Below are 13355 nucleotides of genomic sequence, written 5' to 3'. Positions count from 1 at the left end.
GTTAAACATAGGGCCATAGTACTTCATAGTTCTATGCCTCAAACCAAGCCAGTAATCAAAGATGTCTTTTAAGATATATCACTTCATACACATTTTATGAGCCATTTCAGAATCTCTCAGACTCACCATCTCATTTTAGCTGCCACTGCTTATAGGATCTAACCAGCTCTATGTAGGTGCAGAGGGCCTATTTTTGTTCCCATGTCCCCACCACTACCATTCTAAAACATATATAGCCCAGTAGGGGAACCATTGACAAGTGGCAGACAGAACTAGTGGATAAATTCTTCCCTTTTTCTGTTTTTCCCTTTAATCTTGGACTGTCTTGAGACTCACTATATATAGCTTCTGGGATGAGTCCTCTGACTCTAACAATTAGTCATATTTAGTAGCATCCAGCTCAGTAATATCTCTTTGTATTGCCACTCCCCTAACTGGCTTAATCTCCTTTCCCATAACTCTACTTCTTAATAAAATAATGTAAAATCTCTTTACTTCAGCAGTGCCTTCTGAGGAACCCAGGCTATATCCAACGATGTTCTCAAATTTTCATCAGTCACCTATGATAAAATACATGCTGAAGCTTGAGAAGTATTCCTCTAGGACTTTTTTCTTTTTCCTTTTTTTATTTTATACTGGAAGAGAATTGATTAATAATGTTGTGTTAGTGTCAGGTGTAAAGCAAAGTGATGCAGTTATATAAGTATCTATTCTTTTTCAAATTCTTTCCCCTTTAGGTTATTACAGAATATTGAGCAGAGTTCCCTGTGTAATGATAGGTCCTTGTTGGTTGTCTTTTAAATATAGCAGTGTATACAGGTTAGTCCCAAACTCATAATCTATCCCTCCCCCACTCCCTTCCCCTGTGGTAAACATAAGTGTGTTCTTTAAGTCTGTGAGTCTCTTTTCTGTTTTGTAAATAAGTTCATTTGTATCATTTTTTTTTAGATTCTGCATATAACTAATATCACATGATACTCATTTTTCTCTAACTGACTTCACTTAGTATGACAATCTCCAGTTCCGTCCATGTTGCTGCAAATAGCACTATTTCATTCTTTTTAATGGCTGAGTAATATCCCAATATATATACAGACCACATCTTTTTTTTTTCTGTCTCTTTTCAGTCTTTTTTTTACTTTCACATTAAACATGGTTCTTGTACATGGTAGAGGAAACGATTTACAAGCCTTCCAATCATTTTTAGTCGAGTGTTCTTTGGGATATATATGAAATATGTGTTTCCTTCTCCCCAACACTCCATGCTAAAAATCGGTTGCTGTTCTGCATTCACCCTAATATACTTTGAAAGGAGATAGGCCTAGTTTTGACATCTTTCCAGCCTTCCCCAAGTTTTATCTCCAGACTTTACCCAAATTTTATCTGTCTTTATTTTTAACTTGATTACTTATGTTGCTTTCATTTTAAGTTGGACTACATCTTTATCCAGTCATCTGTCAATAGACAAGTAGGCTGTTTTCAAAGTCTTGGCTATTGTAAACAGCACTGCAGTTTAATATTGGGGTGCACATATCCTTTCAAACCATGTTTTTCTCCAGATACATGCCCAGGAGTGGGATTGCTGAGCCACATAGTAGCTCTATTTTTAGTTTTTTAAGAGACCTCCATTCTATTCTCATAGTGGTTGTACCAATTTACATTCCCACCAACAGGATAAGAGAATTCTCTTTTCTCCATACTTTCTCCAACACTTATGGTTTGTAGACTTTTTGATACAGAAATTATTTCTGCCCTCATGAAGTTTTTAAATTTATTTTTATTGGAGTATAATTGCTTTACAATAATGTGTTAGTTGCTACTGTACAGCAAAGTGAATTAGGTATATGTATACCTGTATCCCCTCTTTTTTGGATTCTTCCCATTTAGGTTACTACAGAGCATTGAGTAGAATTCTCTGTGCTATACAGTAGGTTCTCATTAGTTATCTGTTTTATACATAGTAGTGTATATATATTATCCCATTCTCCCAGTTCATCCCACATACCCCTAGTATCCATGTATACATTCTCTACATCTATGTTTCTATTTCTGCTTTGCAGGAAAGTTCATTGATATAATTTTTCAGGATTCCACATATAAGCAATATTATATGATATTTGTTGTTCTCTTTCTTGTTCACTGCACTCTGTATGACAGTCTCTAGGTCCATCCACATCTCTGCAAATAAGTGCAGGGAATTTATTTGCACCTGCATGGTATATATTGTGTCCACATTTCTTGAATGGATGGATATGTAAGCCAGTGTGCTGTGTTCAGTCACTCAGTTGTATCCGACTCTTTGCAACCCCATGAACTGTAGCCTGCCAGACTTCTCTGTCCATGGAATTTTCCAGGCAAGAATACTGGAATGGGTTGCCATGCCCTCCTCCAGGGGATCTTCGTGACCAAAGGATCAAACCTGCATCTCCTGCATTGGCAGATGGATTCTTTACCTCTGGGCCACCTGGGAAGCCCCATGTAAGCCAACATTATATGTAATTTTTATCTTGGTCCACAGATTTTGGGGGCATATTAAATTCGGAATGTTAATGAAGGTTAATTTTGATTATGTTAATCTAAATAAAATATTAAATTATTCAGTGATTAACTATTTTTATATGTTTATTCAGGCTTCCCAAGTGGTATGTGAGCACACACACATAAGTTCATTCAACTTCTATTCTTAAAGATATTCTTAAGCTTCTAACCATGAGGTCCTGGGCCAGCAGTAAGTGATCATTTAGGTTCCTAGTAAACCAGCCTTCCTACAGTTAACTATAAATTCTGGCCAACAACAAAAATTCCAACTAAAAAAGTTATAGAGAATGAACAGAAGTAGGCATGTTTCAGAGGGGAGTTGAAACTTAGAACAAGGCACTGGTATGGGGTGAATTTCACTTTTTGAGCCTTTTAGCCTGAGGACAGGCCACAGTCACAGCATGGGGTGGCTAAACAGACAAAACTGGCCATGTTTTTGGCCTGAGAAAGAGTACAGACCATGAGACAACTGAAGCCACTGCAAAACGAAGGGAGGAGCATTCAGTAAAGGAGCGATCCAGACAATGGGGGTCTAAAATTCTGAGCATAAACTTTCCCAAGTCTCCAGCTAAGCTTCAGTGCATGAACAAATGGCAAATTCAAAGCAGCTTTCAGTTCAATTCAATTCAGTCGCTCAGTCCTGTCCGACTCTGCGACCCCATGGACTGCAGCATGCCAGACTTCCCTGTCCATCACCAACTCCCGGAGTTTTCAGCTAAACTGAGATTTTATCTGGTGTCCTCAATGAGCAAAATCAAGTTTGAAGTTTGAGTTTAACCAATTTAATGTTTCTACAAAATGAAAATTTCAACACTTTTAGGAATTATTTAATAGAATCCACAATCTCCACAACATATAACATTCAAAATAGCTAAGAGACAATCTAAAATTACTTGTTTTTTAAAATTAACTTTTATTGAAGTAGTTGAAATGCAGTGATGTATTAATGACTGAAAGCGAAAGTTAGCTGTACAGTTGTGTCCGACTCTGTGATCCCATGGACTATATAGCCTGCCAGGCTCCTCTGTCCATGGAATTCTCCAGGCAAGAATACTGGAGTGGGTTGTCATTTCCTTCTCCAGGGTATTTTCCCAACCCAGGGATCAAACCCGGGTCTCCTGCATTGCAGGCAGATTCTTTACCAACTGAGCTACTGCTGCTGCTAAGTCGCTTCAGTCATGTCCCACTCTGTGCAACCCCATAGACGGCAGCCCACCAGGCTCCCCTGTCCCTGGGATTCTCCAGGCAAGACCACTGGAGTGGATTGCCATTTCCTTCTCCAGTGCATGAAAGTGAAAAGTGAAAGGGAAGTCGCTCAGTCGTTTCCAAATCTTAGCAACCCCATGGACTGAAGCCTACCAGGCTCCTCCATCCATGGATTTTCCAGGCGAGAGTACTGGAGTGGGGTGCCATTGTCTTCTCTGAGCCACTAGGGAAGCCCATATTAATTATTGCTATACAGCAAAGTGACTCAGTAATACATATATATACATTTTTTCATATTATTTTCCTTTATGGTTTATCACAGGGTATTGGATACTGTTCCCTGTGTTACAGAGTAGAACCTTGTTTATCCATTATATATGAAATTTGTAGATATAATATTAGACAGTACAGCACTACTGCCATTTTTAGGGGTGAAAATCACTTAAATCACTAATCATAAACATGGACTTGGTGACTTCTTAGATTTCACAATAGACATAATATCAACCTTGTAAGTTAGAGTGAATTAAAGGTAATAGCCATGAAAAAGGCAATTTATACAAGATGCCAAACAAATGTCAAACTGTTTGATTCTTGTATACCCTGTATTTTTGCCCTAAATTAGATATCTGGTTATAGTAAGACTTCCCCTGCCTGATTTGCTGGTCTAACCTGTCTCAGTCAATAATTGGCAGATGTAAACTCAGATTATGTAAGTCAAGTTAGTATCAGTGCAGCAGTTTCTCTACTTGCCTGTTTCTCATACTTTGTCATCTAGTTTTTAATTTTGTGATTATTTTAAAGGATAAAGCCAATGGTTCACTTAAATGTACTTTCATATTAACATATCAAAGCCCTTGAATACCTATGTTACACACAATATTTATACATTCACAATGTAGTTGTACCCACTGACTATAGTATCTCCTCACCAGATCAGATGCCAAATATCAATTATATGTCTATTGGTAGCCCAATGTTGAGCTCCTACTGAGCTCTGATACGGCTTTCTGACAAGTGTGACATTTGTAATGTAAATATGTTTCAGCAGGTGTTTTAAATGGTTATGAGTGCAGAACTTTCTGATCCATGTTTCTGGAGCTTGATTTGTGAAATCTGTCCCTGACCTCAAGTATGGTCTGCCCAAGTGAACAGTTAGGCACTTTCTTCTTCCTTTTTCCCATGTATGTCCCACTTTTCATGTTTATCATACTGTCCTGTAGTTTGTAACTGTCACTTCTCTTTCTTTCTTTGAGACTGAGTTTCTTGAGGGTGGATCACATTGTGTATTCTAATCACCAAACACAGGACCTAGAAGTATTCAGTAAATGTTCTTTGAGCAGGTAGAAGGCTATAAAATACTTCTGTAGATGGGATATTGTTCAGGGCTTAAAAAAATTTTTTTTAAATATATATTCCTCCCACCAACTTTCCTAATCCGGTTTGAGGCAGCTAGTACTAGAAGAATGACTACTAGGTCAGTGATCTTGATTTAGACTTTATCTAGATCTTTATTTCAGAATTTTCCATTTTCTTGTCTTGTTTTTCTGAAATATAGACTGATTAATAAACTTTTCAGTAAATACATATTGTTTAAAAGTTTCTGACTTTCCAGTAGCTACTTCTTAAATTTTATTAAAAGATTTTACCAAATTTTACTAAAAAATTTCTTTCTAATCTAGATTGTGTTTTATTTAAGCCACAGAGACTAAATATACCTATGCATGCACGCTCAGTTGCTTCACTCATGTACAACTTTGTGACCCTATGGACTATAGTCCACTTAAGTGATAGGCAAAATCAGAGTGGCAAATAGATGGAGAAACAGTGGCTGACTTTATTTTTTTGGCTCCAAAATCACTGCAAATGGTGATTGCAGCCATGAAATTAAAAGTCACTTACTCCTTGGAAGGAAAGTTATGACCAACCTAGACAGCAAATTAAAGCAGAGACATTACTTTGTCAACAAAGGTCCATCTAGTCAAGGCTGTGGTTTTTCCAGTAGTCATGTATGGATGTGAGAGTTGGACTATAAAGAAAACTGAGCACCAGAGAATTGATGCTTTTGAAATGTGGTGTTGGAGAAGACTCTTGAGAGTCCCTTGTCCTGCAAGGAGATCCAACCAGTCCATCCTAAAGGAGATCAGTCCTGGGTGTTCATTGGAAGGACTGATGTTGAAGCTGAAACTCCAGTACTTTGGCTATCTGATGCAAAGAACTGACTCATTTGAAATGACCCTGATACTGGGAAAGATTGAGGGCAGGAGGAGAAGGGGACGACAGAGGATAAGATGGTTGGATGGCATCACTGACTCAATGGACATGAGTTTGGGTAGGCTCCAGGAGTTGGTGATGGACAGGGAGGCCTGGCATGCTGCAGTTCATGGGGTCACAAAGAGTTGGACAGGACTGAGTGGCTGAACTGAACTGATGGATTTTTTGCGGGGGGGCTGGCTTCCCTCATAGCTCAGTCAGTAAAGAATCTGCCTACAATGCAGGAGTCCCAGGTTCGATTCCTGTGTTGGAAAGATGCCCTGGAGAAGGAAATGGCTACCCACTCCAGTATTCTTGCCTGGAGAATCCCATGGGCAGAGCAGCCTGACAGGCTACAGTCCATGGGTTCGCAAGAGTCAGACATGACTTAGCAACTAAAACACCACCACCATGGATTTTTTGTTACTACATTTAGCAATATTTTGTAAGGAAATTTTATGAAAACTTGTTAATGGTATTGTTTTCTAGTAGACTATGGAAGGTTTCTATAGGTAAGAATTGGCACTTTATCACGCCAGAATATAAACAAAGTGGATCGATGTCAACTCCATCTATACAAAGAAAGTTCCTGTGAAGGAAATAATGGTAATCTCAATTTTAGATTAGGTAGAGTTCCCATGTGAAAACTGTGGTTCATCTTATATGACAGCATGTAGCATTTCCAGCTGCTTTCTCTTTCTAATCAAAACATTTGCTTGCAATAACAGCTGCCTCTCTGCCTTGTTTTTAAACCATTTGCAGCAAATCAAACTGGGAACAGCGTGTCCACAGTAAGAGAACTCAGGATTCTGGGACATGTCTTTTCTAAAATTTCAAAATAAGAAAAAAGAAATGCCAATTCACAAACCAGTTGTCTTTTTCCTCTAAAGCTTTGTTTCATGAGCCCTAAGAAGCAAAATTTACAATCAATACTAGTATACTAAAGTCCAGAAATTTATAAACAATTTTCTTTTCAAAATTTGTTGTTGTTCAGTCACTAAGTCATGTCCAATTCTTTGCAACCCCATGGACTGCAGCACCCCAGGCTCCTCTATCCTTCACCCTGGGTTTGGTCAAATTCATGTCCATTAAGTCAGTGGTGCTATCTAACCATCTCATCCTCTGATCCCCCCTTTTCCTTTTGCTTTCAATCTTTCCCAGCATCAGGGTTTTTTCAAGTGAGTCAGTTTCTCACATCAGGTGGCCAAAGTATTGGATCTTCTTTGGCAGCAGTCCTTCCAATGAATATTCAGGGTTGATTTCCTTTAAGATTGACTGGTTTGATGTCCTTGCAGTCCAAGGGGCTCTCAAGAGTCTTCTCCAGCACAATTCAAAAGCATTTAAAATTGTATATCAGATATGTCCAATACAGTGCATAACTTCTGTACTCATCAATCATTTTGGAAAAACACAATACAGGAACTGAGTTTTTCATATAATGGTAAATTATTCTTCTGAGCCATTATCTGTGTCATGTTTATGAAACTGCATTTCTAAAAGTTAATACAACTACTACATATGACTATATTATAGGTAGCATTTGACTCAAACACAAGACACATCAAACTGAATTAGTATGAATTAGTATGAATAACTTTTATACATTTTATAATCAATGGTTTGGTATAAGCAAATTTTGCAGTTTTTGAAGAAAATATTTGATTGTTAATGTCATAATTTAGTAAAGCATTCATTTATAAGTATCATCATCATATCAAGGGAAGAAAAGAGGATATGTAATTTAGGTCAGACCAACGCATCTTAAGTATTAAAAGATGGGTGTTTGAAAGATGTCAGTCTCCGCATGTTCTGGAAATAAAAACCAGACAAACAATACAACAGAACTTCATGCATCCCCATAGAAGTCTGAATAACCAATCACTTAAAATTTCACCATCTGCTCTTACTGAAGCAGCAAGATTGAGGCGTTTTCTGGCCATGATGATCAGAATGTAACAGAATGAGAAACACTAACAGGATTCCCCCCACACATCCTTTCTTATTTACTGTTGTGGTTCTTAATGAAAACCTGGGCTATACAAAGAAAAGGGGAGGATGTCCCCCGCCCCATCTCCTAATTGAGTGCTTATACCCAGTAATAGCTTTTCACTGCCCTGGGCAGCATGATATTGCCTCATTTGGCCTCGCACAGCTATTATTCCAGGAGGCAGCTAGTGAAGTGCCCCAGTCCATCTGCTTGCTTTTCATGGGCTGGTGCTTTCCTTGATGTTGACAGCTGTCTTAATATTCCTGGGCCACCTGCCACATAGCAAATACTGTGCCGTAATGCATACACAGAAATGTATCCCCCTGGTGGACTTTTTAGAACAAAAAGCATTTCTAAACCATGCTTGCATCCTTGTTGAAAGGCTTCAGGGTCAGCACTTTGTTCTCATACTTTTGAGGAGTAATGTGCTTATGCTTTCGGAATGGTAGTTCAGTTACAGTGTGATGAACTTGAGCTTATCTCACATATCAAATAAGCTATTGAATTGTACTCTTTTTGTAGAAGTCATGGTCACAGGAAGCAGAGGAAGAGAACAAACTGACAGTTATTTCCTCTAGTGAGTCTTCATGGAAGTTTCTAGACTAAGTTCACATGTGTGCATGGTAAGTTGCCTCAGTTGTGTCCGACTCTGTGAGACTCCCTGTACTGTAGCCCACCAGGCTCCACTGTCCATGGAATTCCCCAGGCAAGAATACTGGGTGTAAGTTGCCATTTCCTCCTCCAGGAGATCTTCCCAACCCAGGGATCGAACCCATGTCTTATATGTCTCCTGCATTGGAGACTAAGTTGGGGTTCATCCTAGGTATGCTCATAGAAGGACTTTCTCTTTTCCTATCTGCTTTGCTCATCTGTTCACCCCATCAGACTTGCGTCTTGAGGGAAAGCTCTTGGTCTTATCACTGTATCTCTAAGAATGAGTGTGTTTCTGATCCATAGTCAGCACTCAAGGACAAATCCAGGTTTTAAGGTACCTGAAGATTTTTGCAATTTCTCTTTAAAGAAAAATATTTAAAAGTAAAAATAAAAATTAGATATAAAAGTGGGTAAAAAAATAAATCATACACATGACCAGTTTTAAATGATTGATTAATATTACAAATGTCACAGAGTCTAGAAAAACAGCATTTTTTCCATTATCTGCCTATTCTATAATATTTTTTCTTATATTTTTGTTAGTGTATTCTTTCATATGACATTTTCTAATATTTTCTATACATATAGTAGAAAGATAAAGTCTTTCCTTAAATTTGGATGAGCATACTTATTGCTAGAAAGGCTAAGTAAGCGTACAACATTATATACCCACATACACACTCATTGTGGTATTGCTATAGGTTTGTGCCCTACAAACAAATATTATCATAAGTTCTATTTTACATGATTTTCATTTAAAAGTTTGCTGCATTTACAATTATAAAAATTGTATGTACTATATTATTTAACATATAACTATTTTGAGAGAAATTACATCAATTAGAAGTAATTCTTTTAAGTTTTGTCTTCTGTTGCCTGAAATAGTTTTCCACAACTCACCTTTTGCTATTGTACATTTTGAATCTTGTTTCACCTCTACTACCCACACATTTTCAGTGTTAGAGGACTTAGGATATGTTTATGTCACGATAGTGCCTCTGGTCCTGTATCTTAGGTGTAATGCCTGGTGAGTTGCCCAATGAACAAACTGAAATTAAAGCAATAACAGCTATTCTTTGGAGAAACTGACAATCACATAAATAGATTCCACTAAATCCAAACTAAAATCCACACTACACATTTCCCAGCATGTCCTAAAGGGCCTCCAGTAACTCCAATACCAGCTGACTCTAGGAATAAGGTGATGGAGGGAAAATCCAAGTGGAAAGAGATTGTGGTCTTAATTGTGCAGTTTAAACGTTTGCTTTTATAAATTTCATAAACACCACCAAGTGATCACATTCCTGAACTCACCTTGGAAGAGACCATGCCAATGAGGTGCCTTGAAGCTTTGGTTTCATCAGCCTCACAGTAAATATGCTTCTAACATATTCATTAAATGAGGAACTGATCAGTTCTTGAAAAGTAAATAAATGATAATTCAGGAGTCATTGATTTATGGCTTTGAGCTAATTTTTCATAGAGTTTGCAAAGCACTTCAATGAATGCAAGTATACCTGGTGCCCTGCCTCCATTAAGGCAAATTTTATGAAAAATTAGCTTAAAGCCATAAATCAATGACCCCCGAATTTTCATTTATTTACTTTTCAAGTACTGATCCATTCCTAGGTGTCATCTGCTCTTACGTTCTGAACTCATAATAATGAATTTCTGAATACTGAGTTCTAAGATTGCATTAGGAAGTCTGTAAAAAGGTTGAATTTGAGTTTTAAGGATCTTAGAGATTCTAATTTAGCACAGTCATCTTCATTTGTTCATTCAGTTTTTCTTGAAGACATTTAAAGAGTGTCTATGGCAGAAGCATATTTACTGTGAAGCTGATGAAGCCAAAGCTTCAAGGCACCTCATTGGCATAGTCATTTTCAATGTGAATTCAGGAATGTGATCACTTGGTATATGGGGCTTCCCTAGTGGCTCAGATGGTAAGGAGTCTGCCTGCAGTGCAGGACACCCAGGTTTGACCCCTGGGTTGGGAAGTTCCCCTGGAGAATGGAATGGCTACCCACCTTAGTATTCTTGTCTGGAGAATTCCATGAACAGAGGAGCCTGGTGGGCTATAGTCCAGAGGGTCACAAAGAGTCTGACCCCATTGAGCGACTAACACTTTTTTTTTCACATGAATATATATATATCATAGGTTTGTATTGGCCCAACTGTTTATTTTAGGGGTCTCTAATAACATTTATACTATCTTATACCTTTGCAAGCTGTTTATTAATAGAGGGATTCTAGCTGGATGAACATTCTACTACCTCAACTATCACCACCAATACTATAGATAAATAGTTTCTAGATAAATGAAGGACTTTACCTGACATGATTCTGATGCCTTCTCCCACTGAGGATAGTAATTATTGGAAAAAATATGACTAGCCCAGCATTCCCCTTGAGGGCTGTTTTTTTAGAGAAATTATTTTCTTAAATGGCATTATTAGATAAACCCATAAGTAGTGATAAACTGTACTGGCCCCAATAAGATTTTATCCCCAGAGAAACATTCTGAACAGTCCACCCTCTGGATAGGTAGTAGGGTGTAGGACCTGCTTTGGTCATAGTACAAGGGCTGGACACATCTGGTAGCCATCTAGGATTCCTTTGGGGAGATTAATTCTCCAGGCCTTCTAACTGGAGGGAACAACTGCCTTCCTACTCTCTTTGCTTTCATATTCTCTGGGCTTTCTGGCAAGCAGGCCTTTAATGGAGATTCCTCCCCAGAATAGTAAGACTCAATTGGGAACTTTACTTGTCTTATTCTATTTTATTTTTCTAGCTTTTTCCTCACAGGAGAAGGTTTTCAAAAGAGAAAGCGCTGGTCAGTCTTGAGGGATAGTTTGGGGTGAACCCAGCAGAAGGAATCTGTACTGATTTAACTTTGGTAGGTTAAACTGAGCCAGAACAAATTAAGGTGAGCAACCTTGGTCTCTGCTGCAGTTGATAGGGGTGAGAGTGCTTCTAGGAGGCAGCTACTTTGTGGCAGGAAAGTTCAATAGCCCTCAGCTGATGCTGAAATGGGGCTTATGGACATCGTGTCTACCCATAAACAACCTTCTCCTTCAGGACTCCAGTCAGAGCAGGCCAACCTCAGGGTACCTTCCTTCCCCCTCCCTCAGGTCGGAACTGCCTTGGCCGTTTCATTTTATCTCATTTACTTGTATAGCATTTTTAGGAACAGGTATAAGATAATCACTTTTATGACTTCTACACCCTCTCAGGGGCAGCTGGCTTTAAAACAAACCACCTAGGGTGAATGGGCCCCTTGATGTTTTCTCTACTAGCCACCAGGATATACAAAACTAAAAAAACAAAAAGAATCTATGCTACTGTATTAGTGAAATAAGTCAGAAACAGAAGGACAAATACTCACTATATTTGGATTCACTTATACTGATGAATCTAAAACAGTCAAATCCATAGAAGCAATGTGGAAAGGGAGTTGCCAGGGGTTGGGGAAGGGGAAACAGGGCATTATTAATAAACAGGGTATTATTCAAAGGGAAAGTTGAAGTTATGCAAGATGAGTAAATCTTTGAGTTCTACTTATAGCACAGTGCCTGTAGTTCACAGTACTGTATTATATACTTAAAACTTTCCTAAGAGGGCAGATCTTATGTCATAATTGTTTATAATAATAAGAGTGGGAGGAAAGTTCTGGAACTCATGGATGGTTTTATAGCATAGATTGTGATGACAGTTTCATGGTGTATATTTATTTTCAGTCTCATCAAGTTGCATACGTAAATTATTACAGCTTTTTGTATTTATAAAAAAATAAAACTAAGAAAAGTCAAACGACTGTATTTAGACATAATTCAAGCTAAATCTTAAGGACCTTTTGTTTTCCAGATTTCAGTGACGTCTGTGTAATAACTACAAAATATTTGTTTCCCCATAGTTTGAATTATACTTGTTTTTGATCAGAGTCATTTTTGCAAGAGGGTTCGCCGGGGAGCAGTATGTATTACTAACACGGAGTATGAGAAATATCAAAGCACATCTGGGTTAGGGTCAGTTACCCACAGATAGTAAGCCAGTCGAACCAGAAAAGAGTCGTTGACAGACCTGGACAGCACCTACGGCATCGTGGAGTGTGAGAAATATCAAAGCACATCTGGGTTAAGGTAAGTTACCCCACAGATAGTAAGCCAGCCGAACCAGAAAGGACCTGTTGACAGACCTGAACAGGCACTTATGGCGCCCTCAACTTCTGAGACTGGGCCACGGGGTAGCCGCAACTTTTTCAGCCCTGGGAAACTGTTTAAGGAATTACTGTTCGTTAGCTGAAAGGCAGCCTAGGGCACTGTGGTACCGCAGTTTAGTTCATGAGCTTCTTTCAAACTTTAATTCATGAACTTGTTTCAAAAGTCTGAAAAGCGTTCCGTGCACTGACTGGACGATAGAAAAACAAATCAATAATAGAAAAAATTGAGAGAAAAGACAAATGGGCTGGCAGGCTGAGCTCTTTTGGGCGGGAAGCCTGGAGTCCGGCGTTGCAGGGTGGCGCGTCCCGCCCCCCCGCCCCGGATTTCAGGCCCACGCCGAGAGCAGGGACCCGCCACCGGCGGCGGCCGGGCCCGGCTCGGGGCGGGGCCGCGGCCTCTGACTCCTCCTGGGGGCGGGCGGCCCGGGGGTGGAGGGAGGAGCCGCCTCAGAGCACGAGAAGGAGTAGTGCGGGAAGCCGGTCGCGCCCTCCCTTCTA

Source organism: Oryx dammah, unplaced genomic scaffold, assembly GCF_014754425.2.
Source record: "Oryx dammah isolate SB20612 unplaced genomic scaffold, SCBI_Odam_1.1 HiC_scaffold_2, whole genome shotgun sequence".
NCBI lineage: Eukaryota > Metazoa > Chordata > Mammalia > Artiodactyla > Bovidae > Oryx > Oryx dammah.
The sequence above is the reverse complement of the archived record's forward strand: the minus strand, read 5'-3'. Positions refer to the sequence as shown.